The sequence below is a fragment of the Macrobrachium nipponense genome, chromosome 6, assembly GCF_015104395.2.
Source record: "Macrobrachium nipponense isolate FS-2020 chromosome 6, ASM1510439v2, whole genome shotgun sequence".
Lineage (NCBI taxonomy): Eukaryota > Metazoa > Arthropoda > Malacostraca > Decapoda > Palaemonidae > Macrobrachium > Macrobrachium nipponense.
In genome coordinates this window covers 3,051,469-3,064,381 of record NC_061108.1, presented here as the reverse complement: position 1 = coordinate 3,064,381, position 12,913 = coordinate 3,051,469, and the positions used below count along the sequence as shown (strand labels likewise).

The window sequence follows — 12,913 nt, the reverse complement described above, 5'->3', positions numbered from 1 at the left end:
AGTTTCTCTACCTTATTCTACCTTTAGTAGGTCTCTAATGTACATATATATGTATATTGTTATTCCAGCAAAACATGATATGAAGTACAGTATAGTTTAGTGTTGTCAAATATTTAAGAGAATACAGTATCTGATATTTTTTATATGGTATGTTAATTATTACAAATAATAATCCAGGAGTCAGCAGTTCCTTGGACATTCACCCAATGATCATCCTTCACTTGCCCAGATATTTATAACTAAAGCTAAAAAAAAAATCAGTAATAAAAAGCATAATGAAGCAGATGACCAACATTTATATCCACCACCAGTAATTGAAGAAAACTGGGAAACCAACAAGACCACAATTCATGTACTATTGACATGAAGTAAAACTGTAAATCAAAATGAGTACTGAGTATTACTACCAGGTATAACTTATAAACAACCAAAGATAAGAATGCAGTCTCATACCAGAAGGGACAGACACTTCAGATAGGATTGGGTGGTGGACCCTGCCAGGGTCCCCCAATAAATGATTCCAGCAAGGGAAAGGCAAGATTCTCGTTTGAAGTGCGTATCTCTCTCTTAGAGGACTCACAGCAGCTACCAAAAATAGGGTTCCCTACATCAAAACCTGTTCAGTAAAATTTTTTCAAAATTGGGATTATTATTTTCAGAATTGTCTTGTGCAACTCTTATCAATATCAAACTGACCTGAATTAGATTCTCCATTACTTCATACAATGTCCAGTGTTCAGTAATAACAATTTACTCTTGTTTTTCTTTTGTTAGGTTGAGTTGATGAACAGTCACAGCATTTCAGAAGAAGAGGCCTCAGAGCAGAGGATTACTTTAGTCCTTAATCCTTAGAGCACTTATTGGTAAGGTTGTTCTTCACATTGGTCGAAACTAAATAAAGAAAAAATAATTAAAAACTTAATTGATTTTACAGATGAATTTCTTACAAAGTTGTTTTATTATTATATGTAAATGAATACTGGACATATGTACAGTCCGCATTTTAAGCATCATAATCCTGTGATGGTAGCAGTTGCTAGTTTCTTTTGCTGAATACTTGGTATTATTTTATAAATTCACTTCAGTTTATCAACTCATAGCATTGAGAGTATATTTATGTTTGTTTCCTGTGTTCTAAAATGTGCAGTAACTCCTATGCAGAAGTGCCCTATTTTGTTAACAATAGAAAGGTCGTATTTTAATATTCAAATGAAATAACTGCACAAGTCAGCTTACCGTAATTTGTAAGTGCAAATTATGTTATTTCAAGGTTGTATTTTTAGTGAACCAAAAGTTTTTTGGGATCATTTCAACATTATTGAATATTACTGAATCTTGTTCAGTGTTCAAAATTACATATGCAAAAGATACATTCTTCATTAAGGCAAAACAGGCAGTTGTTTCTGTAAATGTTTAGATGCTTGTTGAAGTATTTATCTAGGATTTAGAGTATTTACAGGTGTCTCAGCAACTGAGGAATGCTTGTTCCAGAAAGCAAGGAATATGACTGATGAGCTATCCAGTCAGCTAACTAAATCTTAGTCATCTTTTTTTTTCTCAACATTTGTTAAAATCTTGGGATCTTTTGAAGAAGCAACTTAAAATTTTTTACCTAAGGTATTGTAAATATATGTAGAGTAAATACCTGTAACATATATTTGAGCCCAGTACAAGTATTAAAAATATGTAAATATACTTGATTGCTTTTATAACTTCGTATGATTTATTTGTGTATATATATATATTAATATATAATATAATCTATTATATATATATATAGATATATATATATATATATAATATATATATATATATATATATATATATATATACAGGCAGTCCCCGGGTTACGACGGGGGTTCCGTTCTTGAGACGCGTCGTAAGCCGAAAATCGTCGTAAGCCGGAACGACGCTTGGAAATATGTCTTAAACTAATAAAAAGTTATAAAACCTTACTTGTAATCCTTTGTTACACTACATGTTGTTTCCTGTAGTTTTATGTACAACCTGGAGTTATTTTTCATAAAAGAATGCTGGTTCTTGAAGGTAAAAACTATTGTAATTCTCTGGTGACACTACATTCTTGAAGTTTATGTACAACCTGGAGTGATTTTGCCAAATCTTGAGGGCTACAAGAACAGCTGATTACTATTTACGTATCATATAGACTAATTAAAGTAAACGTATCTTTAAATAGGCTTATATATTAGTATCAAAAAAACATTTCCTGCCATGAGTCAGAGGCCGTTTAATGAAACGAACACTTCTCTGTCCATCTGTTCAGAAAATAAACGTTACGCCGATCCGAGACCATTGTTGCCGCCAAGGCGTCTCTCTCTTTGATCAAATTACACTGAACCTTGACATACGATTGCCCTAATATACGAATGTTTTGAGATACAACAGAAAAATTTGCGAAAATATAAGCTTTGATATACAACGAAATGTTTGAGATACAATTTTGCGATGAGTGTTAGTTGTATAGGCGACCGATAAATGGCGTTTAGTCTGTTTGTTTGTTGGTGCTGCATGTTAACACATCGTTGTTTAGTTCGTTGTATTTGTGCCTATTTTTCGTGTTATTTTGACTATTTTATTATTAACCATGGGTCTCAAAGCTAAAGACAAAGCAGGTGATAAAAAAAAACCCAAGAATATTATTTCGATGGAAGCAAAACATGAAATTATAGCAAAGCATGAACGTGGCGTTCGTATCGTCGATTTGGCAAACGAGTATGGTCGAAATCCTTCTACAATATCCACGATCATCAAGCAGAAGGAAGCTATAAAAACCTTCCAAAGGCATCACCATTATTTCTAAACTACGAACTGATTAAAAAAATAAATAAAAATGAGTTTAGCAATGTTATTTCATTTGTTTATTTACATAGTTATTAGTGTACATACGTAAATAAAAAAAGAACAAATCGTTCCCTGCCACCCTTCCCTACCTCCTCCCCCTGCTGGCCTCACGTCATCTTTTGTTGTGGTAAGTAAAAATTCCTTTCTTTTTTTTAATTGATTTTATTAACATTAATTATCATTTATCACATTGCTATGTTATTTTATCATTATGTGTGTTATTACTCGTTTATTTGTGTATAAATTGTGTATATTATATGTAATTTAGCTGTGTTTAGGTGTGGTTTCATAGCGCTAGAACGGATTAATACATATTACATTATTTTTAATGGGAAAAAATGCTTTGAGATACAACTGTTTTGATATACGACGATGGTAACGGAACAAATTAAATTCGTATGTCAAGGTCCAGTTACTGGATAATCTCTCTCTTTGGATACTTCGATTTTGCCAATCTTGAGGGCTACAAGAACAGTTGATTACTATTTACGTATCATATAGACTAATTAAAGTAAACGTATCTTTAAACTAGGTTTAGTATTATTAGTATCAACAAAACATTTACTGGCATGAGTCAGAGGCAGTTTAATGAAACGAACACTTCTCTGTTCTTAACTCGGAGCGTCGGAAGACGCCTCTCTCTCTCTCTCTCTCTCTCTCTCTCTCTCTCTCTCTCTCTCTCTCTCTCTCTCTCTGATCAAATTACTGGATAATGTCTCTCTTTGGATACTTGGAATTTGCGTTGTAATCTAACCAGAAACTTCGTTTTGTTATTATTACTGGAAACAAGCAATGATTTTTTCATTATTTGCGCTTTTGGACTGTTATATGTAAACTTTGCTCACCGCAAGCTAGTATGTATTCATTCGCTCGGAAACTAGTTCCGCATATGAGGTGTCAATAAAAAACATCGAAAAATACGACATAAAAAGTGTCGAAAATCATCATAACCTCAAAAAATTTTTTTGTAATCTAACCAGAACTTTTTTTTATTAATATACTGTGCTAAACTATAAAGGATTTTTATCATAGTATGCGTTTTTTAAAAGCGTCGTTAACTCGGAGCGTCGGAAGCGTCAGCGTCGTAACCTCGGAACAAGCGTTGTAACCCAGGACGGATTTTTCCATTGAATATTTAAGAAAAAGCGTCGTAACCTCGGAACGTCGTAAGCCGGAACCGTCGTAACCCGGGGACCGCCTGTATATGTATATTTATATATATATATATATATATATATATAATATATATTATAATCTATATATATATATATAATATATATATATTATTATTATATAATAATAATATAATATTATTATATATATACAACACTTCTTATCAAAATTAAATACAGTATTTTTTGTAAATAACAGTGAAAATCAAAGGCTTTAAAATGAAACTATATAAATTTCATAGTTGTGTAAATATTTTTGTATTTGATAATAAATAAATCATAACTGTTGGTTTTCACTTTACCTGTATGCATTTTCAAACTGAATCATTAATTTTAAGAATGCTATGTACAGTATTTTATCAGTGTTTGCAATCTTCTAATGCAGATTGAGAAGTGTTCCAGTTCGTCATGGTGTTGATGCCTCCAAGAATGGTAGCAATTTATAGCGAGGAGAATGCACTATTTTTGAAGACATGAAAGTGACTTCAGATGCCAAGCAAGCATGGCAATATAGCCAAGACTAGTGTTTGTTCTTTCTGGAGGAGAAGATAAGGAAAAGCATAAAGAACCAAATTATCAATACGTATTTCAGCCATCAGCGGAAAATCTGAAGGAGCAATAGAAAGGCAGGAGGAAGATTTCTTTTGAAGCCACTGAACTTCACAAAGCTTTAGTGCTGCAGTCTGAAGTACTGACCTGATCTGCATTAATAGAGTCTGTCATAATTAAACAAAGCTGGGAACAAGCTAAGATAAAATGGAAGTTGTTCCGACACGGCATACAAACCTTCGGTCCTTTTACAATAGGAAGGTACTAGCGGCAGCTGGATAGGTCGTAAGCTTTCGAACAAGGGTGGGTTCGGTAGTTAACTGCTTGTCCCGAACAGGCGCAGCGCCGCGCGACTGGTAGGTAAACAAATCACTTTTGCTTTCGGCCTGCTGGCGTGTGGACGTGTATCATCGCTCTCTGCCCGCTTCATCGTCGTTGCTTTCGCATGGTTGTGTTTTTTGTTTTCTTTTTCTATTTATCTAGTGAAACTGAATTGTAAGTACAATCATTTCATATTTATTTCCATTGAATTCAATTGTGAATTAAAGGATCTTGGTTTCACCACGCCCTCCGATTACCCGAGTGCCGGGACTGAAGGGCGTAAGTGCGGGAATTCATTTTCCCAGAAATGATCCTCGTATTGTGTTGCTCGGTGCCGAGGGCGGGAGAGCGCTCGCTCCGAGCGTATATTTTGGTTGGAAATGTGTAGATGAAAATCGTAAGTAAGTGCTCTTTTCTTTATTTATATTTTTTTTACCTGTATGCTCGTTGCCGAGCGAATGCGCTCGGCACGGAAGCTTATTCTGTATGGAAGTGGAATCGCAAGTACAGTATTCTTTTTCATTTTCATATATTTATTTTGATTGTAGCAATACTCATTTTGATCAGTTTCCGAGCTTACCCGGAAATTGATCCTTTCCCCTTTTTATTTGAATGAAGTGAAATCGCAAGTGCAGTTCTTTTTTCATATTTTATTGAGATTGCATTGTTTACTGGGTGGATCAATGTTTCCGCTATTTCCCGGGAATTGTCCTTCCCCTTTTTATTTGTATGAAGTGGAAAATCGCAAGCGCAGTATTTTTTTCATTTTCATATATAATTTGATTGCATCAATTCATTATGGATCAAGGTTTACATAAACCTTGATCCATAAAGATAAAGGAATGGATCCTTTTACCCTTGCGCTCGGTACCGAGGGCGCAAATGCGCTCGATCCGAGCCCTTATTCATTGTGAAGTGAATCGTAATGCAAGATTCTTTTTCATTTTATTCCTTTTATTATTGATTGCATCAATATTTATTTGGTTCAAGTTCCGCTCAGTCAGGGAATTGATCCTTATGCCCTTGCATTCGGGCCGATGGCACGATTGCTCTCGGGCTCTTATATTATTGTTGGGTACATGGGTGCTTTGGTGCGGGGGTGGGAACGAGAACACCCCCCCGCTCAGCTCCCACATGGCCCTTCCCATTTTGGGGGGGGGGTGGGGAGGTTATCGGCGTTCTTCTCCTCGCCCACCGATCCGTCGAGCGCGGGGGAGGGTGCTCGGTGCCCGATGTACAATTGTATTCGGGGTCTTCCACTCGTTCGGGGAGGGCTCACCCCCCCGCGCGAGGGGACTTCCCCCCCACTAATCGCTACTACTGTTATTTCAGCAGGTGCTACTGCCACGAGGGTGGACCTTGGTGAGGTATGGGCGTCCTTCCATTTGGCAGGGGCCGTGCTAGTGTCCAGGGGGGCTGCGGTTCTATGTCTGGGCCTACTGCGGTCACCCATGGAGTGGTGACCACGCTCCAGGTGACGACGTCCCTCCTCACCTGGTGTACTCACCTCACGTGGTAACAGTCTTGCCTACAGCCGCTGTGAAGTGCCGTTCGCCGTACCGAGAGGGGGGCGTGCCGCCGCCGCTCGTGGTTGCCGCGCTGCAGCGACCACACTTCCGCTGCCCTAGAGCTCGCCCCTGGACCTGCCGCCGGTACCAGGATGTTGCTGGCTGCTGCTCCACTTCCTGTGTTTGTTCCGGTGCTGCCTGCCGTACCTGCGATTCTGGGCTGACTGTCCATGCAGTTGCTGCGCTGGCTGTCCCTGCCGTTGCTGCGCTGGCTGTCCCTGCCGTTGCTGCGCTGGCTGTCCCTACCGATGCTGTGCTGGCTGTGCCTGCTGTTCCTGAGATGCCCATACCTGCTGATGTCGTCCCTGTTCGTGGTGGTACTACCCCAGACTTTGGTCTGTCTGTACAGGTGCGTCCGGCCCTGTGGCTTCGGCTACAGCAGCCCCGGCTCCGCCCTGGATAGCAGATCTTACGTCTGTCCTGAGGAAGCTGACGAGAAGGAGGATTAAGGTGTCGTCGTCGTCGTCTTCATCTTCTTCATCGTCGTCGGCTGCCGCCTCTTCCCCTTCGACTTCTAAGGCTTCACAGCCGAGGAAGAAGAAGGTTGCCTCCTCCCTCCTAAGAAGTCTCCCTCGGGAGCTTCTCGGACCCCGTCTCACCTCGGTGGGACGGGAGGTTCCTTCCGCTGGTCCTCCTGCTCCTTCGGGAGCGGAGCCCGTCTCTTCTTCCGCAAGGAAGAAGACTACGGGGACCAGAGGGGTACCGGCTAACACCGGTACTTCCTCGCCTGGTGTCAGTGGTTCTGCCACTGCATCAGGGTCCGTCTCGGCCTCTCGTTCGCGGTAGGTACCGAGTGTACGGTCCCTCCTACCAGCGACCGTGCAGCATGAACCAGACCTCTGAGTCCGCTCAGCGTCAGGTTCACGGCACGGGGCGGAAGACTGGTGACAGCCACTCACGCGACTCTCACCAGACCAGCTTTCACTCTCGGCGGCGACAGCTGGCTACCCGGGGACGTGACGGTCCACGACCGGCACGGGCTGAGGCTGGGAAGAGGTCCTCCCGTTCGCCGGTGCCAGCCAGGCTGGAACCAGCGACGTGACGTGCCGTGAGGACAAGCACCGGTCTCACTGTGACAGTGGAGCCTGCAGGTCGCCTGACCGTCGCTCTCACAGAGAGCGAGCGGGTACGGCAACCAGCAGACTCTTCTGACACTCGGATCGGGGCCATCTGTGCTCAGTCCAGCCGTTCTCCACAGCGAGACGGTTCGACCAGGCCTGCAGCTCGATCGCCACCGCGGGTTGACGATCGCCTGCAGCCCTCCAAGCCTGCTGGTTCTGCCAGCGAGCGAGGAGGGAGCGTCAGGTCTGCCTCTCCCGTACCTTCAACCTCCTCGGGTTACACCGGGAGGAGTGAGGTATTGAGGAGTGATCGTGAGGGGTGCGCCCCTCATGATCCCACCACGACGCCCTACGTGCCAGGCAACGGTTCTTTGGACCCGGACCAGGAGGTTTTTGCAAGGACGTAATGCAGGCAAAGTGGAATGGGGAAATGACCGAGAGGGCTGTCGCTGTTCCCCCTTCTTAGGAGGAAGGTTCTCGGAATATGCTCTTGTTCGAAGGGCTTAACGGTCCCACTCTGCAAGATGCTGTGACTTCCGAGATCCAGAGGAACTTTGCCGAGGTTATGGCGCTGATTCGTCAGCACAACGACCTCGGGGAAGGATCGCCGCTCCCACCAGCAGAGCCACGTCTCGGCTCGAGTCGTTTTGGGGCCCGAGAGGGAACCCAAATCGACGGTGGGCCTGCCGCGATCGGAGCTTGCCGACTGTGTTGAACCAGGTAGTCTCTCGTCTCCGGACAAGAAGGCTCTCTCAGTTCTGGCCGGTCGAACAAGCTACTTCACCTCCTCTACTGCGACAGAGGCGTTTCTACGTGTCTTCGGACACCGTATTTGAATACCCCTTCGGTCCTCCTGAAGTTTCGACCTCGACGAGGACTGGAATGAGTCGGAGGACGGTATCGGCTCTCTCCTGTCAGGTGTCGATCAGCCCCACCCAGACGACGTTCACAGTGGCGGCAGACCCTTACCTACAGTATGAGTTCGTAACCCTCCTTGGGAAAACGTTTTCTCCTGACGATACGTTTTCCCAGGCTCTGAGAGGCCATCGCCGTAAGGCGATGGCTGCTCCTTTTCTTCTCCAACTGCTAGTTCCGCTGGGAAGGCGAGCCAGTATCCAATTCCTCCCCCATTCCCTCTCTCCTTACGGCTACGAGGGAAAGGGGAGGGATCCTACAGAGATTTCTCTGTAAGATCCCACGTTAGGGGCTGCGCTACCGGGGGGACCTTCGGGTCCTACCTGACGTAAGCCCCGGTAGTTGAGGAGGGATCCTGCCCCTTTCTCGATTCCTACGGGAATCGAGAGGACCACCAGCCGATATCGTTTGACGAATTCGGTGGGGGGTCGCAGAGTGCTTAGAATTCTACGGAATTTTCTAGCGCACTCAGAGTGTTCGAGTTTTTTACGATCTCCAAACACTTAGGCGAGACCACGGTCCAAAGTGAGCGAGAATCCCCGATAATTGTTACACGATAATCGGGAACCTCGCTTATGCTCGAATTCCTGTAGTTTCTAGCATTTGGAAGAAGACTGCTGCTGAAAGAAGAGTATCTCACAGTAGGCGTTAACCTGGAATAGAGAAGAACGGACGGGAACTTCCAGTTTGGCTTGAACTATCGTCTTCGGTATTCTGTTCACCATTGAAGCTTTCCTTTGGGAAAGACTTCTCCTTCACTCTCTTGACTAGAGAACGAAGGCGGTCGATCTCCAATCCTTATTCTCATTCCTCGAGGGGAAAAGAATTTAGGATGGAGGTCGTGGTACAGAACCTACAAATATACTACGTATATTACCCTCGCGACATGATTCTTTTAACAGTTGAATTGTCCGGGGGGTAGGCGCATACCGTAGTTAACTCTACGGTTTGTGACCGAGACGAATTGTATCTTAATTGAACTGCAACTCGGGTTGCCTGCAACCTCCCAGCAGTTATCAGTTTCGATTTTAGATACTTGGTATTGTCATGACAACACCAAATCAGCTTTTGTATTTACCGAAATCCGTTTCGGTTAAATATAATTGCTCGAGCGTATTCTTTATGCTCGATGGTTCTAGCCGAACGCATTCCTTCGTGGAATAATGGATTACCTGGCAACTCAGGATGACGAGTCACCGAGAGCTACTGCGTATTGAACTGCCTGATAGCGGCTCAGTATCAGCTAGGTCTCGGAGATGCACGGTCGGTTACGTCTCTCTCTCCCCTGGTTTGATTGACTACCGAATCGTATCTCTGCCCAACAATCATGGACTTAGGTCTCTGATTAACGGGGATTCTCGCAATAATGAAGGTCCATCTACTGCTGTGACGCTCGATTTCATCGCCTTCGACATTGCGAGAATTTTCAACAGAGATATCTCTTGGACTCTTTCATCTTCTGTTTACCGCACGGTAACAGAAGTCTGTACTAGTCAACCGCTGCATCGCACCGCGATAATGCGAATGATTTTTGCAGACATCTGAGTTTGTCTTCAAAATATCTCGTATTCGTAGGTGTGCAATTTCATTGCTCGCCCCGAATTAACAGATATGTCAGAAAACATCGCCTACTCTCCGACCTGACAGCTCTACTTCCAAATGTTCAGCCCATGAGAAGCAGTTCTTCAGGCAGTAGTTCCCTGTCTTCATTACTGAAAAGCGCTCCGCTTTTATTGCAACTACGATCCTCACCGGACAGCAATGAATAGCGGTTAGCGTTCTCAGTCTTTGTAGCACAGGTTCAGAATCTTGAGAATCCTTCTCTCGGTTCACCTGTGAAGACGTAGGTTGCATTTTCTGTACACCTTCGTCTTCAACGACACATAGTGTTGTTTCTCCTTAGCCGAGAATCAACTATACTATGAGATATCTTGCCATCAAGGACCTCGGTCTCTAGAAGGCAATTGACTTTCGCCTGTTGGGCACATGCCTTAAGAGAGTCATCACCTTGCCTTCTGGCATCGGTGACGAACAAATTATTTGTTTAGTCTCTTGGCATAACCCTTTTAAGGCGAAGGTCACGTGACTTGCTCGGGTGCTTGGACAACTTGCCTCCTACGAACGCAGTCAGTAGGCAGCTGTCAGAGCGCCCAAGTCTGTTACGAACTTCGCTGTGGACTTAGTTCGGTTGTTCCATAACAATCTTTTCTTCGTCCTAACGGCTTGTCACAGTACCCATACCATCGACACCCACCATTGAGTGTCGGTGTCCTATCCACTACCGAGAACAACAACTTCGCTGCAGACGGAGTAGACCAGTATGGGTACAGGACATCACCGAAGTCGAGAAGAGGGATAGGTCATACGACCATTCCCTTCTTTTCCTCTGAGGTAATTGCATGACTTTTCCTGCGAAGTCAAGCATCCAGGGGATGGGGATTCGTGACGCTCGATTTCGTACCGAATTCGTAGCGAAGACTCTGAACCCTTGCGGTTCCTGACGATCGGTTAGAGTCCTTCACAATCCCCTCCCTAATGGACTTCACCGCCTTCGATGCGAAGGAGATGCTGCTTTGTCCTGTGAAAGCGCGACCGCGCTTTCTGAAGAAACTCGACATCCCAGGCTGAGTGTTGAAGACTCTTCGTCAGCACCAAGATGACCTAGAAGTACACTCCCTCGAGTTACACAAGAACTTCTCCGTGGCGCAGGTACTGAAGGCAGGGGTCTGGTACAACCAGACCACCGGCACCTCCTTCTACCTTTTGGATATTGCCCATAGGTCCTTGGATCGTTTTCCTTAGGACCCGTGGTGGCTGCTCAACACGTTGTCTAGCTAACCCAGACCCTAGCAGGCTGAACAGCATCGAGTCCTGGTGTGACTGTAAGAATAGATAACGTGAATGAGAGAGTGACTGGCTTCTCTTCCTATCTTTTTCTACCCTCTACCTGTGGGTAGAGGGATACGGTCATCACCTTGCTGGATAAGGACGAGATGCCGGTGAGCTACTCGACAGAGCCCCATCCTATCCCTTTCACTAGGGATGGGAGCGAATATCCACCACTTCCTCCTACAAGGGGGTGGAAGTGGATGCCAACAAGAGACAAACCATAACTTTATGTTGCCTCTTGCAAATAGGAACTTGTTCTTGTTTGCTGGTACGAAGAGATACGCTTGCCTCTCTCTTAGTACTTGGTCCAGAGGTCTGACCATTGATCCTGCGGTGCACACCCCGATCAATCGGACAGAGGCTTGGATCCCTCCCTCGCTCTTACGACCAGGGAGGCATTCCAAGGTTGGGCGAACACCAGTCTGTTCACAAAAGACTCAGATTCCTCCCACCAAAAGAGTGAGTCTTCCTATTGTAAAAGGACCGAAGGTTTGTATGCCGTGTCGGAACAAATGACAATTTGTCCAAAATTGCATTTTTCCTAACTATACAAACCTGAGGTCCTTTTACACATAGCCCCACCTCATGCCACCCCTCACTCTGCAGTTTTTGCTTGGGCCAAAAGCAAAAGTGATTTGTTTACCTACCAGTCGCGCGCGCGCGCCTGTCGGACAAGCAGTTAACTACCGAACCCCTTGTTCGAAAGCTTACGACCTATCCAGCTGCCGCTAGTACCTTCCTATTGTAAAAGGACCTCAGGTTTGTATAGTTAGGAAAAATGCAATTTTGGACAAATTGTCATATTATTAATGTAACAAAAGTTGTGGTATCAATGTTTAACTCAGCAAACTCTGAAGGTCTCTGATAAAAAATCTAAACAGATTTTAGCTTCTGGCACCAAAGGCCTCAACATAAAGCTATCTAGCTTTTAGGCAGATACACAAGCATATATAATTATGGAAGAAAAATGTTTGTAAACTTTCAGACAATTGGTTTGCGTTATCTTCAAAGCCTAAAATTCACAGTCTATAATTGAATTGGTGCCCCTCTACATGCTGGAGGCGAGGATCTCTGTGTTATGCGGATCAGTACCAAAATGACCGCCAGCCAATACTTTATGCATCCATCATCAAGCTGGAAATTAATTTTGCCCAATGTATGAAGACTTGGCATTTGTGATAATGGATCATTCCTGAATCTTTTCCATATGTCAGCAACAGAATCTAAAATTTTTATATTAAGATACCACTCAAAATTAGGAAAGGCTTGAAAATTAGGAAGCCAATTACTCTTGTGGATTGTATGGCTTTGAGTCTTATGTTATTTTAGAATGGGAGTTGCAGTGAAGGTAATATGTAATGGCAAGATCAATGAACTTAGAATGAATAGCAGTCTTTTGCTGCTTATCCCTCCCCCAGAAATGACTAGTCTCGCATTCCCAACATTAAGCCTTTTCAAAAGCACCTCAGTGGTGTGGTCGGTATGGTGTTGGCGTACCACCTTGGTGGCCGCGAGTTCGATTCTTGCCATTCCATTGAGGGGTCAGAGATGTGTATTTCTGGTGACTAGTTCACTC

The 12,913-nt window shown here is 43.9% G+C and overlaps 1 protein-coding gene across 1 annotated transcript in view; it reads left to right on the top strand.

The window, feature by feature from the left end:
* Positions 1 to 12,913, top strand: part of LOC135216261 (zinc finger protein 345-like) — a 105,396-nt gene that overhangs the window by 48,176 nt on the left and 44,307 nt on the right. The gene's annotated exons all lie outside the window — the stretch shown is intronic.